The 24843-nt window shown below is 49.0% G+C and overlaps 1 protein-coding gene across 6 annotated transcripts in view; it reads right to left on the bottom strand.

Moving 5' to 3' along the window:
- Positions 1 to 24843, bottom strand: part of WHRN (whirlin) — a 95745-nt gene that overhangs the window by 32165 nt on the left and 38737 nt on the right. The window lies entirely within an intron of this gene.

Raw genomic sequence — 24843 nt, 5'->3', positions numbered from 1 at the left:
GAGTGAACCCTAAAGTAAACTATGAATTTAAATAGCAAATAACAAGAGTAACAAAGGCATCACTCCTGGCTCATCATTGCAGTAAGTGTGCCACACCTAAGACGTTAACAATCGGGGAAACTGAGTATGGAAAGGATGGGGAGGAAGATATATGGCAACTCTGTACTGTTTTGCTCCATCATCCTGTTCATCTATAACGGCTCTCTCAGGGCGCCTGGGTGGCTCCGTTGGTTTAGCATCCGACTCTTGGTTTTGGCTCAGGTCACGATCTCACGGTCTCGTGAGTTCAAGCCCGGGGTCTGGCTCTGAGCTGACAGCACGAAGCCTGCTTGGGATGCTCTCTCTCTCTCTCTCTCTCTCTCTCTGCCCTTCCCCCACTCACGTGGTCTCTGTCTCTCTTAACATACATAAATAAACTTGAAAAAAATAAAATAAAATGGCTCTGAGGAGGACTCCAGTAACTTTTTATTTTGCATTAAAAAAGTCAAAATGCAAAAATGGCTGGAAAACTCTGATACGGAAGAGCTATGGGAGGATCTACCAGATACTAATGTCTGCTCTAAGCCTCTGTAATTCGAATGGTGGGGCACAGACTCATGAGTAGAAGAACAGGCAGGAAAACAGACTAGAAATAGGCCCACAGACACATGGGGGTGGATTATATGATAAAAGGGACGTCGCAAATCTCTGTGGCAAAGCTGGGCTTTTAATAATAGTACAGGGACAAGAATGTCACCATTGGAAAAGAGATAATATGGATCCATACCTTATACCCTACACGAGAATAAATGCCAAACAGATCAGAGATCCGAAGGGGAAAATGTACTTACGACTATTAGAAGAAAAAATGGGTACAATCCTCTGTATCTTGGGCCTAAGGAAAAGTTTTCTAAAGAGAACTCAGATTTAATAAAAGAAAGGATTGATTATTAAGCCAAATGATTAAAAAAAAAAAGGAACTTTCACACTGAAAAAAAACTCGATAAGCAAAGTCAAAAGAAAACGGGGGCGCCTGGGTGGCTCAGTCGGTTAAGCGTCCGACTTTGGCTCAGGTCACGATCTCGCAGTCCGTGAGTTCGAGCCCCGCGTCGGGCTCTGTGCTGACTGCTCAGAGCCTGGAGCCTGTTTCAGATTCTGTGTCTCCCTCTCTGACCCTCCCCCGTTCATGCTCTGTCTCTCTCTGTCTCAAAAATAAATAAACATTAAAAAAAAAAAGAAAATGACAACCAGGGAGGAAGAAACATTTGTAACACAGATCACAGATCAAGGGCTGATTAGCTTTAATATATAAAGAATTCTTAAATTTTAGGGGAAAAAAGATGCAAAATTCTGATAGCAAAAGGACCGTAAAAAACATGAACAAGGTAAAACAAAAGCCATTAAAGATGGTCCTTAGTCACATGAAAAAAGAAGATGTTTAAGGTCACTTATAAAGAAAATTACAAGATAAAGCTACATCAAGATACTGTTTCTCACCTGTCAGATTGGAGACAGTTACAAACTGGACAATACCCGTCAGGACAATACCTGTCAGTGAGCGGTGGGGAAGCAGGCACGTGGGAATACAGGTAGAGCAGAACTTACAGGTGGGCCTGGGTACTCCTCGACAAACTATATACTATGTATTTACCACCTGACCCAGAAATCCCACTTCTAGAAATGTGCCTGAAAGGTACACTGCCAAAAGCAAGAATGGGGCACCCGGGGGGCTCAGTTGGTTAAGCGGCCGGCTTCGGATCAGGTCATGATCTCGTGGTTCGTGAGTTCGAGCCCCGTGTCGGGCTCTGTGCTGACAGCTCAGAGCCAGCAGCCTGCTTTAGATTCTGTGTCTCCTTCTCTCTCTGCCCCTCCCCCACTCCCACTGGGTCTCTCTCTCTCTCCAAAATAAATGAAAACATTAAAAAAATTTCAAAAGAAAATACATATGTGCAGTTATTCTTGCAACACTGTAACTGTAACATACAGAAAAGATAGCCTAGATGCTCATAGAGAGGGGAGTGCCTGAATGAGGCACGGTGCAGCCACGCGGTTGGGGGGCCATGCACCTGTGAAAAAGAATGACAAAGATTTCTGGGTGCTCACATGCTGGGATTGCCAGGATACTCAATTTTGAAAAAATCAAGGGCAAAAGAATATCTATGGCGCCCTACCTATCCAATAAGAAAGAAGAAAGTATACAAGTATCTGCTTGTTATTTGCACAAAGAATCAGGAACAGAACACAATCTGCTTTATTTAGTGACCTCCAAGGAGGGGGTGGGCACCTGGAGGGGGGGGGGAGGAGGGGGAGAAGTGATACACTGAGTACACCTTTTGGGGAATAGTTTTGATGTTTCAGTTATTCAAAATGTAAAATTAAATCAATACAGATGGGGAAATCCCTCCTGAATTCAGGAGAAACCAATAAATCTGTTTCAAACGGATAACAGAACCAAGCTAAAGAAGAAAAAGAAATAATGCAAGTAACATCATCCTTTGCCTACAGACCCTCTGTTTAAAGACAAAAAGAACTGCAAAAATTGCAGAAGCTCAGCTTAGGAGGTTTGCTTTGCCCAGAGGTATGCATGTGGCAATTCTAAAATCACCTCTGTGTCTTGTAAGATTGGGCAAATGAGTGAACACGGAACCATGCAGACGGGAACCAAGCACCTCCTGAGGGCCAGCACCTGCGGGTGTTGGGGGATACGATATGTACTGTGTTAGTTTCCCATACAAACTATAGGTGAAAAAATTACCACAAACCAGTGGCTTAAAAGAACACAAACTTATTATCCTACAGTTCTGCAGGTCGGAAGTCTGACACGGATCTCACTGGGCTAAGATCAAGATGGCAGCAGGCTGTGTTCCTCTAGGACACAATCCCTTTCCTTGCCTTTTCCAGCTACTAGAAGCCACCCACACTCCTTGGCTGGTGGCCCATTCCTCCATCACCAGAACCAGCCTCTTCCAGCCAAGTCCTTCTCCCATGGCCATCTCTCTGGTCCTCTCTTCTGATTTCCTTCCCAGCTTTTACGAACACTTGTGATTCCACTGGACCCACTTGGATAATCCAGGATCAGTTCCCCATCTATCTGAGCAACCTTAATTCCATCTGCAATCTTAACTCCCCTTTGTCGTATTATCTAACACAGTCACAGGTTCTGGGGATGTAGACACATCCCCAGATCGGGGGGAGGTAGACACCCCTGGGGCCCTCTATTCTGCCTACTACGTGGGCGGCACTCAAAACACAGTAGGCACTCGGCCAAATACAGCTGAACACTGAACAGGTTCTGCTAGCCCATCTGGGTGAGGAAGGGTTAAAGGGACACCCGGCACTTTGCCAGCTGGGGGCCACCTTGGTTCAAACTTGATAAGAAATGTTTGGCAAAATGGTGCAAAAACCCTTGCAGCTTTACTTCTAGGGATGAACCCCAAGAAGGTCATCACAACTGATGAGGGAAACAAGGGCCAGAGAAATGTAGCTCGAAGTAAATCTTACAGCACGCAGCCCTCTGTCAGACACCTGAAACACACAGAGCGTGACCCTCCTCAAGCAGCTCATGGCTGCCTTACTTCCTTAATGTTTTTGTTTTATTAAAGACTAAAAGCAACCTTATCTTAACAGCAGCTAGCCCCTCAAGGTCCTGAAAGCCTTGCTTTCAAATTCCTTAGAGACTTAACGCTCTCCCTAACTCCTGCTAACTTTAAAGTATATAATCAGTCACCCCTCACAGCCCCCGTGCAGCTCTTTCTGCCCACAGGTCCTGTCCCCATGCTTTAACAAATCACCTTTTTGCACCAGCGATGTCTCAAGAATAGTTTCTGAGCCGTTTGCTCAAGAACCCCATCAACAACTACACAAAACAAAAGAATTACCCCCCCCCCAGAATAATAATAATTATTTGGACTCCCTTCTAAATGTCTAGGAATTGATCAAATACCATACGGTATATCCATACAGTGATAGTATAAAACCATAAAGAATAATATTGTAGGGTATTTTTAGTTTTCTCCAGCTAAAATTTTTATTTATTTTTAATTTTTTTTTTTTAACGTTTATTTATTTTTGAGACAGAGAGAGACAGAGCATGAACAGGGGAGGGTCAGAGAGAGAGAGGGAGACGCAGAATGTGAAGCAGGCTCCAGGCTCTGAGCTGTCAGCACAGAGCCCAACGCGGGGCTTGAACTCATGAGCTGTGAGATCATGACCGGAGCCGAAGTCGGACGCTTAACCGATCAAGCCACCCAGGCGCCCCTCCAGCTAAACTTTTAAAAAATTACAAAACAAATATTCACGCACAGTGGAAAACAGTGAAACTTTAAAAAGGGGGCGGGGGGGAGGTATATACAAACTGTATAAATCGTGCTCCTGAAGCCCCCTACCCTTAAAAACCCATCTCAGGCCCTCAGGCTATGACTGGAAAGTAATCACCAGTAACAAGGTGTTGGGCCTCCTCCCAGGCCTTCTCTCCACATGAGTAACTAAGTACCAATGAATAGGTTTCCCTTATTTAAAAAAAAAAAAATGAGATCACGTGAACACTCTATACCTTACTATTCTGCAAAGGTCCTCTGGACACAGAAGAATCTTAATGCTACCTGGTCATGGAAGGCGGGGCAGAGTAAACAAATGCCAATTTTGCTGAACTACTATTATGCATGTGAGCAGGACACCCAGGAAGGGCAGACAGAAAAATCGTCACAGTAGTTTGTACTTAAGTGCAGGATTTTCTACATCTTCTCCAGTGAACATACTTTACTTTTGAATTTTGAATTCAGGTGTTAAGATAGGATCTAAACATCACCATCTCTTGGCGGGCCTCAGCTGTGTTAAAGGGACAGAGAAGGGGGGCGCCTGGGTGGCTCAGTCGGTTGGGCGGCCGACTTCGGCTCAGGTCACGATCTCGCGGTCCGTGAGTTCGAGCCCCACATGGGGCTCTGTGCTGACAGCTCGGAGCCCGGAGCCTGTTTCCGATTCTGTGTCTCCCTCTCTCTCTGCCCCTCCCCCGTTCATGCTCTGTCTCTCTCTGTCTCAAAAATAAATAAACGTTAAAAAAAAAATTAAAAAAATAAATAAATAAAGGGACAGAGAAGGAATGTGCCCAAATGTTCATAGGAGTTGTCTCTGAGGAGTGACGTCCAGGCTATTTTACTATTTTTTCCCAACACGTCTCGCTCCTTAAACACGAGCAGTGTTCTGTGTCACTTACGTCTCAATACAAATGTATTTCCCCTTTTATTTGGGAAATGATCAAAGAAAACATACCATGAAAGGCCAAACTCCTAAGGTTTTCGGGCTAATTAGAGAAATTACGTTTCCAAAGGATAAAACCTGATGGCATTATTTAACTAGACCGTATTCAGAAATTAAAAACAAGTCCTTGATACTCCGGAATCATTCTTAGATTAGATAACAGAGGCAATTTTCATTTCAAGCTCTTTATTCACTTTCCGCTGCTTTTGAGATTGTATGTGGAGATCATATTGTTGAGGGGGAAAAGAAAAACAATCCTCGAAGGAAATGTAAAGATTGGGGGGCGGGGCATGGCTTAACATCTCCCTCAATGTTTCGGGGTCTGGAGAAGAGTAGGCGGGACCCTTGGCAACTGTGCTGTGCCACCCTGGAGAAGAACCTTTTTTATACCACTCGGCCAAACCACTGTGTCTCTTAATAATTTGGGGTGAATCATTCCCGTCCCCCCACTGAGCTCAGCAGCCTGCTGGCACACACAGGCTTGGAGGCAGTTTAAGCCTTTCTGGAAAAATCCTCTGAGGTTCCTCTCATTCCTTGCTCCTTTTAAAACCTGACTTCAGTTGGAAACAACTAAACAACTGACTTCAGGGGAATGGTTGGGGAAATTATAATTCAGCCACAGGATGGGATATTATCATGTGGCTATTACAAACTGCATTTCTGGGAAGTTTCTAATTGCAGGAGGGACATGCAGGTTTCAAAGTGTGGGATGCACATCAGAACACGCCGTATAATACTGATCGTGTAGAAATGTACAGAGAAAGGCACGAAGAGAAGCTACATCGAGACGCAAACAGGCGGAGACAAGCCGAATGTCCACCAACCAGAGCTGGATGGATAAATCCGCTATGGCCGCACATCAGAGTAGTGTTCAGTCATAAAAGGCATTTACTGATGTGTGCTACAACGTGGTGCTAAGAGAAAGGTCACATCTTTATGATTCACTGACATAAAGTGTCCCAAACAGGCAAATCTACAGGGTCAGAAATGCGGAATGGCTGCTTAATGGGTATAGGATTTCTTTTTCTTTTTCTTTTTTTCTTTTTTTTTTTGAGGGGGATGATGAAAATGTTCCGGAATTAGAGGTGATGGTTGTACCACCCTGTAAATATACTAAAGACCATTGCTTCGGACATTTTAAAAAGGGGTGGGTTTTTTTTGTGGTGTGTGAATTATATTTAAAGAAATAAAAGATGCTAATAATGGCTGTCTTTAGGAGGAAGGACATCTGGTTCTACCTTCTGCATCTGTTTGTGTGCGTGTTATGTGCTGAATCTGTTACTTCTGTAGCGGGGGGCGGGGGGGGAAGGAAACTAAAAAAACAACAAAGTTCCCCAAAGGATTTGGGGTAATCACTCCAGCACACAGCCCCTCCTGGGTCTCAGGACACCCAACCTTCTGAAAGCTCAGGCCTTCTTCTGTCTGCCTGGCAGCAAAGAGCTCCTTGACTTTGGATTTAATATACTCAATCCAGGTGCTACCTCTAGGTTTGTCGGGCCAACTGCTGAGGTCTGAGAAAAGATGCTGGAGCCTTGTCCCATGGCCCCCTCGCCCCGCCTCTCCTTTCTCTCAGTCCCTCCTTACCCCCAGCACGCCTGTGCCCCTAACTGCCCACCATCCCAGGTCTCTGTGTCTTGTTCCTGCTCATCTCTCCCTGAAGATCCCTTCCTTCACTTGTCTGCCTGGCTTCGTGTCCCACAGTCACCACCCTGACCACGGTGCACTCTCCACAAGGGTAGAAAGCATGGGGCTTTGCCTTTCTGTGTGCCGGTCAGGGCTATGCACATGCACTCAGCAAGTCATTGCTGACCGACTGAATGCCCAGTAAGACACAGCGAGAGAAGTGTCCTCTCTGCGGCCACACCTGGCTCTCTGTCCTGACCTGATGGCTCCCTCCCAGGGTCCCAGTGCAGGTTGGGCTGTATGGACTGGGCTGTATGGCTGTATGGACTCAGTTCCCAGCCTGCCTGGGTTCAAGTCCTGGCTCCACCACTTCCTGACTGTGTGACCTTGGGCAAGTCATTTAACCTCTCTGAGCCTCATATCTGTGAGCAGGGATAAGAACCCTTATTATATATAAGGTTGCAGTGAGGGTGAAAGGAGCTCATACATGCAAAGTGCCCACAACGGGGCATGCGGTGTGCTGTTGTAGAGCTGGGTAGTATCAGTGCTAATAGTATATGGCTATTTTGCTATTTACTCCTCCTCCTTCCTCCTTAGCCTGTCGGCAATTTGAGAGCAGGCGCTCTGTATCCCTGTACTCCGTGTGTCGGCCGTGGACCGACACAACCTAGGAATGGAGCGTGTGAGAAGTGCGGCATCTCAGGCTCTACCCCGAGTCGGCTGAGGCAGACTGCAGTCCCCCGAACGACCACAGCAAGATCCACATCTCATGTGCTCTCTCAGAACCTCGACGCTCCCGATCAGGAGGCTGGCTTGGATGGTACCCCCAAAAGATGCACCCAAGGCCCTAGCCCCCAGTACCTGTGAACACGTCACCTTATTTGGAAACAGGGCCTCTGCAGATGTAATTAAGTTAAGGGTCTCAAGATGAGACATTCTTGGATTTGGGGTGTGCTCTGAATCCAATCACCGGTACCCTTAGAAGAGGAAGCAGAGGGACGGTGGAGACCCAGAGACTTCCAGGAAGATCATGTGATGTGTGAAGCTGGAGACAGAGCCGGGCGGGGGAGGGGGAGTGCAACAACAAACCAAGGGTGCCGGGACCACCCCCCCTCCCCCACCTTCAGAAGCTGCAAAAGGCTAAGGAGGGTTCTCCCCAGAGCCTTGGGAGGGGGCACGACTCTGCTGACACACCGCGATTTGCAACTTCTGGCCTCCAGAACTGCCAGAGGATACATTTATGTTGCTTAAAGGCACCGAGCTTATGATGGTTTATTAGAGTGGTCCTAAGAAACCAATCAGGAGTAACTCCTCTCCCTGTGAACTTGCATGGGCTTGTGCCCACTCTGAACAGAGCCCAGCTGAGCGCTGCTTGATGCCTTCTGAGGTTGGGGCACAAAAAGAACACAGCTCGACCTGCCTCTCTCCCAGTGTGACCTGTGACTCTAGACAAACCTTCTAAACCCCGATCGCTTGGAGGAAGAAACCCAAATTAGCACTGTGGAAAGGCGGCATGGAGAGGCCCTTGCAGAGAAGAACAGGGACCCCAGCCAGCGGCCAGTACCAACCTCCAGATGCAAAAGGAAAAGAGCCTCCTAATGGCTCCGGTGTCCAGACTTTGAGCATTCTGGCTGTGGCCTGAGACATCCTGGAGCCAAGATGACCCTCCCTGCCGTGCCCTGGCTACTTCCTGGCCCTCAGTGAGGGTGGGCAGGACTGTGGTGACAGCGTGGTTATGCAGCCATGATAACTGCCACACGAGCTGAATCATATTCTGCACTCGACAAAGACTGATGATTCGCGTGCACGGTCAAGGGTCCAAGGCACTGCCCAGTATGGTTACCGACCTCTCTCAAAGCCTTCCACCTGTACCCTATCCCCCAGCAGGGGCCGAGGAAATGCTCACTGATAATTACGTCCCTTATGAGATGAGAGAACACGCTCGTCAGATCCAGCAAACTATGCACGTTCTCAAGGTGCAGGCATTGAACTTGGCATGGCATGTGGAAGCCAGAAGGGCCACTGACGACCACCCCCCCCCCCTCCTGCCAGCAGCTGCCAGTCAGCAATGCCAGGCCCTTCCCTCAGCCACTTGGGAATGAGGGATTAGGAGACCTGAAGCCGGCCCTCGCTGGCTATCTCCCTCCAGTGGACAGGACAGTTCGGGGGGGCCCTGGGCACTTGAATGAACGCTCTCACCTCATCCTGTGACCAGGGCAAGCCACAGCTGGGCTCTGGCCCTAATAGGTCTCCCCGCGGAAACTAAGTGTTTCTCTCTTTGAGAGCAGCCTGCCTGGGAGCAATTATTGCCCTGGCAGGGGCCCCTTTAAAGGCCAGGCAATTTATTAACCACCCATTCAGAGGCCAGGTCACAAACCCAGCTAAGAGGGTATCCTAAGGAAGGCTGGAGAATGTGGCAGAACCAGGGGGGAGAGGCTGAAACAGTCACCTGGTATGTGCTGGCTTTCTCGAGGAAGCAATCACCTTCTGGCTCCTTGGGGGGGAAGATGTTCATGAGCCCAGACTCATCAGCTGCCGGAGACTTTCAGATGCCATTACACCCGGGTCTCACCCACCAGCACCCACACTTGTGTGGCTAGTGAAAATCACCCACACAATTAGAGCTTCCGTTTTGGGGGTGCTTATCATGTGCCAGGCACTGGGCTTTACACGCATTATTACCTCACTGCATCCTGACAATACCATACCTGGGGCACAGGTGCTGGTGGTATTATTACATATATATATTTATATTTATTTACTGAAAGAAAGGGAGCGAGAGAGTGAGACAGTGCTCATGCATGCAAGCCTGGAATTGGCAGGAAGCACACTGTCCCCTCTGCAGTCCTTGGGAAGGGAAGCAAGATACCAACTTTGAGGTTCGCAGTTCGTGGACCCCTGTCCAGGATCGAGGGGCGGCCACTGTGCTTCAGGGAGAGGCAGCCCCAAGGAAAGCTCTGGAAGGGCAGCAGAGCCGGCCCTTTGTAAGTGGGGGCTCAGCAATCACATAGAAGTTCTTATCCTACTGCTTGCCGAAGGAGCCAGGGGACTTTCGAGTCCCCAAAGCAATCAGGGGCTACTCTGCCACCATCCCTCCCGAGCGGGCCCTGGGGGGCCAAGGCTGGCACACCAGTGAGGAATTGGAAAGAATACCGGAGTTGTTCCATCATGGACAGGCAGCACCAGATGGGTCCTTCACCTGGGAGCCAGCCCACAGTGGACGCTGCATCAGTGGGGGTCAGAGGAGAGACAGCCAGGCGCCCGACCATGGTCAGCCCCTTCTTGGTACGTGACCCCGGGGCAAATCACTCCCACTCTCTGAGCCTCACTCTTCCCGTCCACACACAGGACGAATGTGGGGCTAGACTGAAAACCAGAAATCTTTTTTTTTTTTTTTGGTAATATTTACTTATTTTTTTTTTTAAATTTTTTTTTTTCAATGTTTATTTATTTTTGGGACAGAGAGAGACAGAGCATGAACGGGGGAGGGGCAGAGAGAGAGGGAGACACAGAATCAGAAACAGGCTCCAGGCTCTGAGCCATCAGCCCAGAGCCTGACGCGGGGCTCGAACTCACGGACCGCGAGATCGTGACCTGGCTGAAGTCGGACGCTTAACCGACTGCGCCACCCAGGCGCCCCAATCTTTATTTATTTTTGAGACAGAGACAGAGTGTGAGCGGGAGAAGAACAGAGAGAGAGGGAGACACAGAATCCAAAGCAGGCTCCAGGCTCTAAGCTGTCAGCACAAAGCCCGACGCGGGGCTCAAACTCACAAATGGCGAGATCACGACCTGAGCCGAAGTGGGACGCTTAACCAACGGAGCCACCCAGGCGCCCCAACCAGAAATCATTTTTAAAGCCAGTGTGTTTTGCATACTTTTATCTGTGTTAAGTGCTTTACAGAGATTCTCTGGCTATGCGCTCATGACGTTCCTAGAGGTATTATCCCAGCCTTACTAATGACAGAACCGAGTCCAATGACACAGAGTGACACAGCCAGTAACTCTGATTTCAAAGTGCCTGCATCTAACCACCACGGGACAGCGCCCAGTAATGATGTCATACTGCCTGGCACACAGTGGGTGTGGTAGTTGTTTGCTATCTGCTATTATTAATTTCCCCCCCAATAACACCTTCTTGCTAAAGCATGCCTTTACTCATAAATTCTTATATATCTTAAAAGTTGAGCCAGGCCCATGCCCTCACGTGGGTGGGGACAGCAAGCATCCAACCGTCCGGGCCCCGGGTCCCCCTTCCTGACCCACAGCAGACCCCGCTCAACAGCCCTCAGCTCCGCTAAGTTTTCTTTCTCGTGGGTTGCCACCACAAGGGTACCAAAGTTTCCGCAGCCAGGCTCATGAAATGGCACTGACGTGCAGGACGTGATCACTTGCTGTCCTTGGGAGTGGAAAGAGCTGTCAGCAGATCAGTGACAGAGAATCTGGAGGTAGAGAAACAGAGACAAAGCCCTTCCCGACACAAAATCAAAAGCCGCATTAGCAATGGCAGGCCTTCGGCTGTGCTCAGCCGTGCGGCCGGCGACAGTGCAGAGGTGAGGCCCTGCGTCTGAATCACCGATTCCCTGCCAAGCAAGAACGGGCTCTGGGGCGGGTCGCTTAATCTCACTGAGTCTCAGGGCTCCTTCGTGCGGAAAACGGGGATGGTGACTGACGATCAGCACCTCCTCGTGGGGCGGTGGCGAGGACAGCACAGCACGATTCAGAAAGCACCCAGACGGGACCGGGTTCACCGTGAGTGGTCAACAGGCGATTTCTTTCGTGCGGTTGTTATTATGCACACTGCAGGAATATCGCTCTGTCCTGCGCTCCTCCCCCAGTTTGCCTGAGAACCACTCGGAGGGGAAGGAAGGGTGGCAAAGGGGCTTCTGTGACTAAGTGCCAGTCCTGCCTGAGTTCGAATACCAGCCCTTCCAATTACTAGCTGTGTGACCTTAGGCAGGCTACTTAACCTCTCTGGGCCTCAGTTGTCCATCTCTAAAATGAGGGTGATATTAGTGCCCCCTCACAGGGTTGCTGGGGGGACTAGAGGACTCAGTGCGGGCACAGCACTCACTGTGCATCCTGGTGGGCACAGGGGGGCACTCTCCAATTGCTGGTGATTACCATTATTATTACTGTCATGTAGAAATAGCTAGAAGACTGCTCTGCCCTAAGTTACTTCCTTCTATCATTATTGAGCCCTATTATTATTACTACTATTCTCATGTTGCTGTACCTTCTGCCATTTTCAGCATGCTTTGTTTTTTTTTTTAAGTTTATTTATTTTGTGGGTGGGGGAGGGAGAGAGAGAGAGAGACAGAGAGAGGCAGAGAGGCAGAGAGAGGGTGAAAGAGAGAATCCCAAGCCAGCTCTGAGCTCAATCTCACGACACAAGGCTCAATGTCGAACCCTGAGATCATGACCTGAGCCGAGATCAAGAGTTGGACGCTTAACGGACGGGGCCACCCAGGCGCCCCTCCCCGTGTTTTTACTTAAACATCTTCAGAAGAGCCAGAAGACTCCTCCAGGTTCCAAGTCCAAAACCACAGTGTGCGGAAACACTGGGGAGGTGTCCCCAGTCTGGTAGCAGTGGAGAACACAGGCAGGAGCAGGGAGGCTCAATGCCCGGCTGCCATCACACTAATTCAGGGTTGAAGGGTCAAGTGGCTAATAACAGGCGAGATCCTGGAGCCAATCCCCACCCCAGCACTACCACTTCCTTGCTGTGTGACCTTGAGCCAGCCACTACCTCTCTGAGCCTCAGTGTGCTTATCTTTCCATGAAGGAGGATACACACGGCCTGTAGTTGCTGCAGGGACTGTTTGGGGATTCGTTAAGGTGGAACATAAAAGTCACTGAGCGGGGTGCCGGGCCTAGAATGATCCCTTGGTGGGTGTTTGCTGTCAGTGTTTCTCTCACCAACACTCACCTGGGGCACCAGGAGTCCTCGCCGTCGCTGTCTCTCACTCCCACCGGCCCCTTCAACACAGTCTCCACGCAGAGCACGTGGAGGACCCAAATCCAGGTCCTGTGTCACACACACCTCGCTGTGTCCCCCAGAATGCCAGCACCTGGCACCCACCCAAATGTCCACGGTGCTCCCACAGCAGCAGGACAGACCCGTGGGGGCCTGGGGTGTGGCGGGGAGGGACACGGCCGCTCCCCTCTGCCACCCGGCCAATGGGCTCTCCCCAGACCTCACCCAAGGAAGGCGAGGAAACAGGCAGGCTCAGGAGACATGCCGCCCTTTCTCTGTGGCATGTCCCCTCCTCTTTAACTGACAGAAGAAGAGAGGACACTGCAGGCATTAAATCACAGCACTAAGAAGTGATCAAAACAAGCGTGCTAAACTACACCTCTGCTACATTTTTGAGCTTTGATTTTTGAGGAGGGCCATCTCAATGCTCTGTGGTGGCAACAACTTAACCCAAATGTGATAAACCAGGGATGTCAGGTTTTGGACCAAAAAGGAAGGCGATTTTCTAAGAAGCTGATGGTCGGGTCATAAAAGGAACAGAAGGAACAAGAAGGGTCCCCGAGACTCTGTGTGTACAATAGGCCAGACAGAAAAAAGGTCTAGAAAGACATGCCAACTGGTGACAGTCCTCACACTCTGGGGCTGGACGGAAGGGAGGACGGACGGTCACTACAACCCCGGTCAGGGCTATGACTTGACTTTTCTACAACTGTGTTTACAACTAGAAAGAAAAGAAGTAAAGATTGTTAAAAAAAAAAAAAAAATACACAATTAGCCAAGCTGGTATCTGCCACCATTCTCCACTGTAAACTCATTATTACTCATTTTGGGACGATGAAATATATTGGTGGAGATCTTCTCAAACGATGCAAAAAACAAACAAACAAAAAAACCAAAAATACAAACAAAAAAACCAAATCCTGTTTCTGCCTAAACCTCTGCCCGCTATTTAACATCCACGGGGGCATCTCGCCTGTGACAGTTGTTACCATAATGTAATGTTCTAATGGTGGTTTCCTCTTCCCGTATTCCTTTCACGATTATTAATGGGAATTTTTCCTTAGGAGAGAATTGTTGCTTCTCCCTTATTTATTTATTCAGCTCTTTATGTAATTACATTAGTACGGACTCATGGATATTTACTGCATTCTCCTTTGGCCACTGGGAGCTCTTCCGCGAGGCTCTGTGTGTATCTGATATGCGGAATAGTTCTGTGACTGATTTTGTAGCACACGGGTACTTTGTGGGACCTACCACAAGACCCGCCAGGCTTATCTTGTACCTTCCCTGCCCGACACCTGGAATCACCATTCCTACAAAGAGCCTTGGTTCCTTTTATTTAGAAAATAGTGTTCAGAGGGGCGCCTGGGGGGGGCTCAGTCGGCTAAGCATCCAGCTGCGGCTCAGGTCATGATCTTGCGGTTTGTGAGTTCGAGCCCCCCGTCGGGCTCTGTGCTGACCGCTCAGAGCCTGGAGCCTGCTTTCGATTCTGTGTCTCCCTCTCTCTCCCCTTCCTTGCTCGTGCTCTGTCTCCTTCTGTCTCTCAAAAATAATAAATAAACGTGCAAAACAAGAAAAAAGAATGAAAAAAGAATGAAAAAAGAAAAGAATATTTAGAAACTAAGATGTGGGCACTAGGTGCACCCATTTTTATTGGGGTGTCCCTGCTCCCAGCCCTTCTGAATGGATGGAGCGAAGAACTATATGTACGTGTACTAAGTCACAGCTTTATTTCCGGGTCTATTTATCTGTGTGTGTACACAGATACAGTTTGTTTTCTTTTTTTGGTAAACGGGTCCCTATTGATACCTTTGACTAATTCAGCCTCACAAGGATTGCCCCCCCCCCCCCCTTTTCCTTACTGGTCATGTTTTCTGAAAGTGCAGATCCGGCTCTCATTGTCTAAAATGAAGTAGTTTCAGGATTCCTAATGTGTATGCCTTTAGAGGAAAAAAAAAAATTGCCAACTGGAATACAGTGTTTCTGTGCAGCTCGCCTTGTCTCTGCGTCACAGTATCAGTCAAAACAATGTTTTTCAAAATGACTTAGGCGAGTGCCTTTCTTCCCTGTTCCCTCTCGGTGTGGTGCTGTGAATCATCTGTAATACGGTGGACTCCTTGGTCTTCATTTGGCTCAGTCTGTGCTCCTTCTATACCCCCACAGCTGCGCTGAGTTTTAAAAATTTATGTACAATAAAATCCACTCCGGGGTGCCCGGGTGGCTCAGTTGGTTAAGCGTCTGACTTTGGCTCAGGTCATGAGCTCATGGTGCGTGAGTTTGGGCCCCGCGTCGGGCTCTGTGCTGACAACTCAGAGCCTGGAGCCTGATTCGGATTCTGGGTCTCCCTCTCTCTGCCCCTCCCCTGCTTGTACTCCGTGTGTGTGTGTGTGTGTGTGTGTGTGTGTGTGTCCCTCTCAAAAATAAACATGACAAAATTTTTTTAAATATTAAAAAAACAATCCACTCTGTGGTATATAGTTCTGTGAGTTCTGACAGGTGCACAGAGCCATGTATCCGCCACAGTAGTTCTGTACAAAACTGTGTCTCCCAAGCCCGCTGCCCACTTTGAGAGTTCTCTACAAATTCTTGAGACAAGTCCTTTGTCAAAAATGTGATTAGAACCTATTTTCTTCTCTAATCCTGGGGCTTTGCCTTTCTGTTCTCTTTAAAGTGTCTCCCACAGAGCAAAAGTTTTTAATTTTAATAAAATCCAACTTGTCAATGTTTTCCTTTATGGATCCTGCTTCTGAGGTTATATCTAAAAATTGTTGGGGTGTCTGGGTGGCTCAGTCGGTTACGCATCCGACTCTTGATTCTGGCTCAGGTCACGATCTCACTGTTCACGAGATCGATCCCTGGGTTGGGCTCTGCCCCAAGCATGGAGACTGCTTTCGATTCTCTCTCTCCCTCTCTTTCTGCTCCTTCCTTGCTCTCTCTCAAAATAAATAAACATTTAAAAATAAAATAAAATAATAAAAAATAGACACAAACTCTTATTCAAGGTCACACAGATGTTCTCCTACGTATTCCCCTAGAGGTGTTATAACTTTGTCTTCTCCATTTTGAATTAGTTTTCATGTAAGGTGTGAGACTTAGGTTAAAGTTCATTTGTTTGCACACAGACCGTCCTTTCTCCATAAAATTACCTTTGCGCTTCTGCCAAAGTTCAGTTAGGTATTTGCGTGTAGGTTTCTATCTGGACTCACTGCTCTGTTCCGCTGGTCTCCGTGTCTTTGCTTCGCTAATACCGCCCTCGCTATCTTGCTTACTGTAGCCTTACGTAAGGCTTGGAATCAGGTAATGAGTCCTCCGACAGTGCTCCTCCCTTTGAGAATTGTTTAGGCTCCCCTAGTTTCTTTGTCCGTTTAAATGTTTAAATCCGTTTGTAAATACCTACAAAAAGCCTTCTAGCGGGGCGCCTGGATGGCTCAGTGGGTTGTGCATCTGACTCTTGATTTTGGCTCAGGTCATGATCCCAGGGTCGAGGAATAGAGCCCCGCATGCTTAAGATTCTCTCCCTGTCTCTCTCTCTCTCTCTCTCTCTCTCTCACTCACTCACTCGGGGCGCCTGGGTGGCTCAGTCAGTTAAGCGTCTGACTTCAGCTCAGGTCATGATCTCACAGTTCGTGGGTTCGAGCCCCGCGCTGGGCTCTGTGCTGACAGCTCAGAGCCTGGAGCCTACTTTGGATTCTGAGTCTTCCTCTCTCTCTGCCCCTCCCCCACTCTTTCTCTCTCTCTCTCTCTCTCTCTCTCTCTCTCAAAAGTAAACAAAACCTTAAAAAAAATTAAAAACAAAAAGATTCTCTCTCACACTCTGCTCTTCTCCCCTGCTCACACACACACTCTCTCTCTCTCTCAAAATTCAACCTACTAGAATTGGAAATGGGGATCGTGCTGAATCTAGACCAAATTAGGAAGGCCTGACATGTCAATCACATGGAACTTTCCTATCCACAAATACAGTGTCTCTCTCCATTTCTTTCTTTCTTTGTTTCCCAGCCGTCAGCAAACAAGTGCTACACGTACTCTGTTATCTACAACTATGTGATTTTTGGTGCTACTCTAAACTGTATTTACGAACTCTGAATCCCAGTGACTCATTGCCAGCTTGTAGAAACAACTGATTCTTGTACGCTGACTGCGTTATCGTTCCACCTTGTTAAATTCATCTAGTGGTTCTAGGAGCCTTTTTGGAGATTGTTTGCAACTTCCTATGTAGATAATCAGTCTTTGTAAATAGGGTTTCATTTCTTCCTCTCATATCTGTGTGCCTTTCATTTCTTTTTATTGGCTTACTTGCACTGATGACAACTTCTCATGATACCGAACAGGAGTGGCGAGAAAGACATTTTTGCCTTATTCCAATCCTAGAAGAGAGCCTTCAGTAGAAAGCCTTTATCTCTCTTGGAAGAAAAGATTTTTTTGTGGATACGTATTTACAAACGGATTCTGAACATTTTCACCACGACATATGTTAGCTGGAGGTTTGTGAGGATGTCTGTCATTGAAGTTCCCTTCGATTTTAGTGTGCTGAGAGTTTTGATCATAAATGGACGATGAATTTTGTGAATTGCTTTTTCTGTTCTTATGGTTTTTCTCCTTTCATCTGCTAATAACACTCTTTTTCTTTTTTTAAGTTTATTTATTTTGAGAGACAGAGAGAGACAGACAGCATGTGCATGAGCGGGGGAAGGGTAGAGAGAGAGGAGACAGAATCGCAAGCAGGTTCCACACTTTCAGCACAGAGCCCAATGCAGGGCTCGAACTCACGAACCGTGAGATCATGACCTGAGCCAAAACCAAGAGTTGGTCACCTACAGACTGAGCCACCCATGTGTCCCAACACTGATATTCACATGTTGATTCAGGCTTGCATTCCTTGGATAAAGAAATCCCCACTTGGTCACAGCACACATCCCTTTTACAGACTGAAAGATTGGATTTGCTGTTACTTTGTTGAGTATTTTTGTACTCAGCACGTCCTGAAGGGGAACGGTCAGTGTTCTCGTATGCATTTGGTCTTGGTGTGATTTAACGCTGGTCTCATAAAATGAGCTGGGAAGCATTGCCTCATCTTTCATTTCCAGGAAGAAACTGCATAGTATTTTTTCCTTAACTGTTCAAAAACGTTCATCAGTCAAAGCGTCTGGGCCTGAGTTTTCTGTTTTGGATGGTTGTTCAGTACAAATTCAATTTCTCTGACACATACCTAGAACTCCAGGCTGTTCTATTTATCTTTCTTGGGTGTAGTTTACATCCTTCAAGAAATTGGTCCATTCGTTTAAGTTCTAGCATCGATAGACCGAGAATTGTTTGCAATGTGCCCTAATGACGTAAGATTTTTTTCTACTGTCAGGAATTATATAAAGACGAATACTGAATTTTTGCCATCCCATGAGGACCGCCGTAAAATCAGCCATGATCACAAACGAAAACTCCCTTAAAAGCTCCTCATGAAACAAGTAATAGATAGGAGCCACACCCTTTCCTCCACCAAGAACAAGCAGGAGGCAGCCCTGGAGAGTTGGCCAAACCTGTTCTTGTGTCCCAGCAGAGCTATTTCAGGGAAGCATGGAAACACAGCTGGCAAGGTCGAACTGCCCTATAACGTAGAGGCTCTGTGTGGGGGGTCCTGGCCCACCTCTCCATGACCCTCCAGCAGTCCCTTCCCCTCCTGCTGGCTCTCAGCCTCCCCACGTACGAAACGGGAGGCTGGGAGGCTGGGAGGCTGGGATCTGTCAGCAGAGATAGACTCCCGCCACCTACTCTCCGCCAGGCACCCGCTGCCCACAGGGCCCCCGGGATGAGCAAACCCCACTGTGGGTCACACTGCTACTCAGCTCCCTTCGAAGGCCAGCCTCTCTGAAGGTAAGGGTCTGACTGTTCAGTTTGCATCCTGGCGAGTGTGAAAACCACTAACACTTCTCAGTGGGATTTGTTCCTTAAAAAAACAAAAACCATTGCAGGTTCTGTGCTGTGCTCAGGCCACGATGCAAATGAAACCATCCATGGTCAGGATCGAAGCTCTGGTGACTGAAGCTTTGGGGTCAAAAGGCCTGGTTCAGGGCCTGCCTCGGCCAGACTCACTCCTTCAGTGAAGAAATATTTCCCGAACACCTACTGTGTGCCAGCTCTGTCGTGGGCAGGGAGACACAGCATTTAAAGCACAGCCAGGCTCTGCCCCCCAGAGACAGTCATGAAGTAAATACTCCCCATTTACAATGGGATGAAAGAGGTCCCGCCTCCCGGAGCTGTGGGGAGTGCTCAGAGATGACCCGTGTATGGAGGTCACCTGCCGCCGGTGGGTGGTCGGCCAAGGGGGGGTGCCTGGCTCAGTCTAGAGGAGAGTCGGGAGAGCAGACACTGGCAAAGCCCAGCTGAGGAGGGTCGGCCCCCCGCCCCCCAGCTGGCTCCACCAGTGAGGCCGAGGTGTGGACTCCCACACGAGCACACAGGACAGATCCGCAAAGCAGCTGGCTGTCCCCAGCCACCGAGCCACCGACGCTGCACCAGATACAGTCTGTCCCACAACCGCAAGCAGCAGAGTGATGACCCAAAAAGCGGGACATTCTTGGGAACGGAGATCCTGCTCTGACGAACCCCAGCCAGGACGGCAACCTGCTCCTACCAGCGGGAGCGAAAGGGGCCTCCCTGGCATGACCTCAGCGGTGAAGGCTGCGGCCAGGCAGGAGGAGGACAGCCACAGTGGGCTCGAGAAGCGTGGTGACTTCTAAGAAGAAATGTCCTTCGTTTCCCCTCTCTGCATTCTTTTTTTTTTTTTAGAGAGCGAGAGAGAGAGCCCACGGGCATGAGTGGGGGAGGGGCAGAGAGAGAGAGGGAGAGAGAAAGAAGAGAGAGAGACAGAATCTTAGGCAGACTCCATGCTCAGCGTGGGGCCTGACGCAGGGCGTGATCTCATGACCCTGAGATCGTGACCTGAGCCGAAAATCAAGAGCTGGACCCTTGGGGCACCGGGGTGGCTCAGTCCGCTGGGCATCCAACTCCGGCTCAGGTCGTGATCTCATGATCCATGGGTTTGAGGCCCACATCAGGCTCTGTGCTGACAGCTCAGAGCCTGGAGCCTGCTTCGGATTCTGTGTCTCCCTCTCTCTCTGCCCCTCCCCCACTTGTGCTCTGTGACTCTCTTTCAAAAATAAACAAATATTTAAAAAAAAAAAAAAAGAGCTGGACGCTTAACCCACTGAGCCATTCAGGCACCTCATGCATTCTTCTGACATGTGGTCAAGTTAGGGTACAAGGGAGGTGACAGCAAAGCATGTGGCCAGGGGCCCCAGATCCCTGTGTGATCCCGAGCAAGTGACTGCACCTCTCTGAGCCTCACTTGCTCATCTATTAAATGGCACTATTAATGCCCGCCATGGGACCATGGGAAGGATTACGTAGGAATGTATCAAGAGTGTTTGTTTAGCGCAGTGCCTGATTCATAATAACTGGTTAATAACTAGCAACTACCACCATTATTATTTTTAAATGCCAGTCGATCTGGCTGTCCTCAAAGGAACAAACAAGGTTTTAGGGCCCATTCTGTGGTGGGAGCTAGAAGCTGGCAGGGCAGGTGCAAAGGAATAAGAGGCCTAAAGGTACATGCAGAAGGGGGAGTCAGCCCCTACGGAGAGGGTGGGAAAGTTCCATGCTCCACCCAGCCACCCCCAGCGTAAGTGCTGGGAAGTGCCTGACCTCCTCCTAAGACCCTCTCCTCCTAGCAGTTGACTTGCCCTCCCCTGGACTCTCACGGCCCTCAGAAGCTAAGCGAGCGGCTGGAAGCCAGGCGGAAGGCAGCATTTCTGCCCCAGGAAAGCTCTGCACAGCAGCAAGGAGCCCTGTTGACAAATAAAGCCTGTTCTTGGCTCCACCACCCACAAAGCCAAGCCCCTTTATTCCATTTCAATATGCCTGATTCTACTGACAGTGCATTGGCAATAAATGGAATTAATCAGTCCTGGATGCCCGAGCGAGTGTAGGCAGGTGTTAGCACATTCGAGGGAACTTGGAGGGGAGCGTGAAACAGTGGCAGGGAATATAAAATGCCTTACTGCGGCGGGGACCGAGAAAGGAAGGGCCTCTACCAAAGGCAGGCATTTTATGAGCAAATAAAGCCTTTGCCTGCCTGCCACCGAGAAGCAAAGTGAAGCGACTGGAAAACTTCTACGGAATATCTTTCTGCTGCCTTGCTTCAAGACGGAAATGGCTTTACTGTTGCTGCTTTCATGATGAGAAGAGCAATATTCGCTTCATGCAGAGCCCATGCAGGATGTAAAGAACGGCAAAAGTCATCGGTGATGTCGCCACTTTCGGATCACCACACCGATGTTTCGGTACAGGTCCGTGTGGCTGTTTCTCTGCGCATATTTTCACCTGCATCTACTGCCTGCATGAGCTCCTGTCAGATAAGTGGCTTTGCAGCCTGTGTTCTCCACTTAATAACAGACCTTGGACACCCTTCCATACTGCTAACTGCAGATCTGGGGCATCACCTTTCCATGGCTGCACAGTCTTGGGTGAATTACACACCCTGTGTGAGCTGGCTCTGTTCACTCTGTCAGCATCATCTGGCACCTCCTCCTCCGCCTGGCTTTCTGCATTCAGCCACACCGGCCTTCCCTGGCATCAGGGAACACTTCATTCCACTTCAGGGACTCAGCATTTGCTGTTCTTTCTGCCGGAAATTCTCATTTCCTCCTTCACATCACTGATTTTCTCCTCTTGTTTTGAAGTTCAACAGAAATGTTTCTTTCTCCAGGAAGCCCTCCCAGATATCCAAGATGAGAGCTGGTCTCCCCTGTCATACACCCACCCGGTGCCATGGGCTTTGCCATCTTGCTGTTTACCCTGATTGTTTGATTAAACGAACAATTGGGTAATTCCGCCTCCCCACCCGGCCCCATTTTCCCACTAGAAAGAAAGCTCCTGGAGGTCAGAGACTCTGTCTTGCCCAGCTCAGAAGCCCCAGGGCGAGCCCAGTGTCTGGTACACAGGAGTCCTCAGTAGATATTTGCGGATTAAATGGAAGGAAGGGAAGGAGAAGCAGAATGGACAGCCACTACCTCTATGTGATGTCCCCTCCCCGCCTTCCTTCTCCCCTTCCTTCCACATAAAAGGGGGATCTGCCAGTGTGGTTCCTGGTGTTTGGGCAGTCTCAGGCGGGAAAAAAAGGTGCGAATCTAGGAGAAAGCCTCCCGAATCATCTAGCCTGACTATTCAACTCCTCACTGTCCAAGCACGGAGACAGGCCCAGAGAGCGGAAGGACACCCCTACCCTCACACAGCTGGTCAGCGGCAGGTCCTAGGGCTCCTGTCCCCCCCTGCACAAGGCTCTGTCAGGCCTGGGTTCAAATCCCAGCTCTGACATTAGAATGAATTGGACCCTAAACTCCGTGAGCCTTCACCTCTTCAGCTGTAAGCTGGAGACGATGACACCTATCACCACCAGGAGGCGGTGGAGAGTAGCGGTTAAGAAGGTAGCGTGTGCCGCTGGGGGTGCAAACCTAGCCCCTCTTAGCTGGGTGGCCTTGGGCACGTTGCTTAACACTGTTCCCGGATCTGCCACCTGCAAAATAGGGATGAGAATATTCCCTCCTCACACGTTGTCATAAAAATCACGTAACACCGTGAAGCATCTGGCACAGTTCCTGACACGGTGACTCCTCAGTAAGTAGACATGATAATAAAAGCGACCATCTGTCAGTAATGAGAGAGACAGATGCAGAGACAGAGTCACAGAGACACAGAGAGAAAATGTGCTCAGTGCTCTCAGGCTGGACCCTAACACATCATCTTTCACGCTCTCTCCACTTTCTTTTTTCAACGTTTTTTTTTTCTTTTTATTTATTTTTGGGACAGAGAGAGACAGAGCATGAACGGGGGAGGGGCAGAGAGAGAGGGAGACACAGAATCGGAAACAGGCTCCAGCCTCTGAGCCATCAGCCCAGAGCCTGACGCGGGGCTCGAACTCACGGACCGCGAGATCGTGACCTGGCTGAAGTCGGACGCTTAACCAACTGCGCCACCCAGGCGCCCCTCTCCGCTTTCTTTTAACATGGATGTCATCAGAATGCATCCGCCACCAAGGGTGGAATCTGCTCATACATTTCCTGTCACTGAGGACACCGCTTACATCATCACACGGCATTCTCTCCAAGAGACACCAGAGGGAAACTGCGCTCAGGCCCCAGGAAGAGGAACAGCCAGGCTTCTAAAGCACAGTTGCTCTGTTTTCATCTCACAGACGTCACTGACCTGCTTCGCTCTTTGCACTGGCTGCCAGGAAGCTCTAACCAAATCTGCGTCTTGCCTCTAGCAAGTATTCTAGAAAAGACCCTTGCTCTGTCTTCATCCCTTTCTCTCAGCCCTCATTTTTCTTCTCCCCAATTTCCTCACTCATTTATTTAAAAAAAACAAAAACAAAAACTGTATTCCATGCTTAGAAACTGCCATTAATCTTTTTTGAAATTTGGTGGTGGTTGCGGGGGGGGGGGGGAGGAATAAATGGAATTAAAACTGCATACAAGCCAAATGCAATGCATAACGCTCAAGTGAACCACATTAGTGGAAAAACTGGTGACTCCAAATAAAGTGTGTGGTTTGTTTGTGGAAACGTACCGTACCCATGTCAGCTTCTGAGCCTTGACAAATGTACCGTGGTTGCAGGAGACGCTGACGTTAGAGGAAGCTGGATGAACGAAGGATGGGAAATCCCTTTATAACTTCTCAGTAAATCTAAAATTATTCCAAAATAACAAACTTCTTAAACAAAACGTGCGCACAGACTACTGTGAGATTGTTTCCTCTTGGAGATCCCATCAAGGTGCCATTTTTCCCTGAGAACACAGCACGGGCTCAGACCCAGGGCCTTGCAGAATCAACGAGACCCAGCCAGCACTTGTGGGGCCTCTATCACCTGCCCGACTGGCCTGGTTACGAGCACAGTTCCAGAACCAGAACCCCAACTATCGCATGGGAGTCCCAGCTTTGCCTCCCACTGGCTGTGTGACGCTCTGAGTCTCAGCTGCTGTGCCTGTAAAATGGGCTAACTGAGGAACACGTTTCCACAAGGGTGCAGTGCATAAAGAGCCAGAGAAACAGCAGGCTGTGTCAGGCTGTCCCAGCTGCTAAAACAAAGCGCCCTAGACTGGGTGACTTACAAACGGTGGACATGTATTTCTCAGAGTTCTGGGAGCCCAAAGTCTGGGGTCAGGTGCCAGCATGGTCGGGTTCTGCTGGGGACCCTCTTCCGGCTTGCAGATAGCCCACTTCTTGTGTCCCCACTTGTGGGGTCCATTTTATAAGGATACTACTCCTTTTCATGACCTTGTCACCTCTCCGAGGCCCCACCTCCTAACCCCATCATGATGGGGGTCAGGGACTCACATATGAATGTGGGGACACAAGCATTCAGCCCATAACAGAGACACTTAGTGACGTTATTATTACCATTATTATCAGCTTTCTCTTCTCATCTTTTCAACGACCCTCAGACAGTGGTGTTCTCTATTATGCTTATCTGGGAAAAGGCAGGGAAGCACAGACACACGGAGGAACTGTCCAAGGTCACACAGCTATTAGAGCAAAAACAGTGAAGTTGGGATTCGAACCCAATCTTCCAGGCTCCAAGCCCAGAGCTCTTCCGATTAAATCCTATGTCCTAAAAGAAGCTGACAGATGTCTCCTCTCGCCCACTCCAGTCCTCCCACCACTACACGGCACGGGGCGGGGGTGGGGGGGTGTCTCTGCTGACCGCCACTCTGATCTGCCATGACCCTTCCTGACCTTTTCTTCGCATCTGCATAGAGAATCGGGTTCCCACAAGTTAGTGGGGCATTCAAGGCCCTTTGCTAGAAAGACACCATCTCGTCTTGTGCTTCGTTCCCCAGCCATCTAGTTGCCCATGGTCTCAGTGACGCCTCCTCCTTCCCCAGCCCCTCTACCTCCAACCTGTCGCATTCTGCAAGGCTGGCTCAAATGCCACCCATGCCCACAGCTACTGCTCC

The sequence above is a fragment of the Prionailurus viverrinus genome, chromosome D4 (genome assembly GCF_022837055.1).
Source record: "Prionailurus viverrinus isolate Anna chromosome D4, UM_Priviv_1.0, whole genome shotgun sequence".
NCBI lineage: Eukaryota > Metazoa > Chordata > Mammalia > Carnivora > Felidae > Prionailurus > Prionailurus viverrinus.
This window is presented reverse-complemented; position numbering and strand designations above follow the sequence as displayed.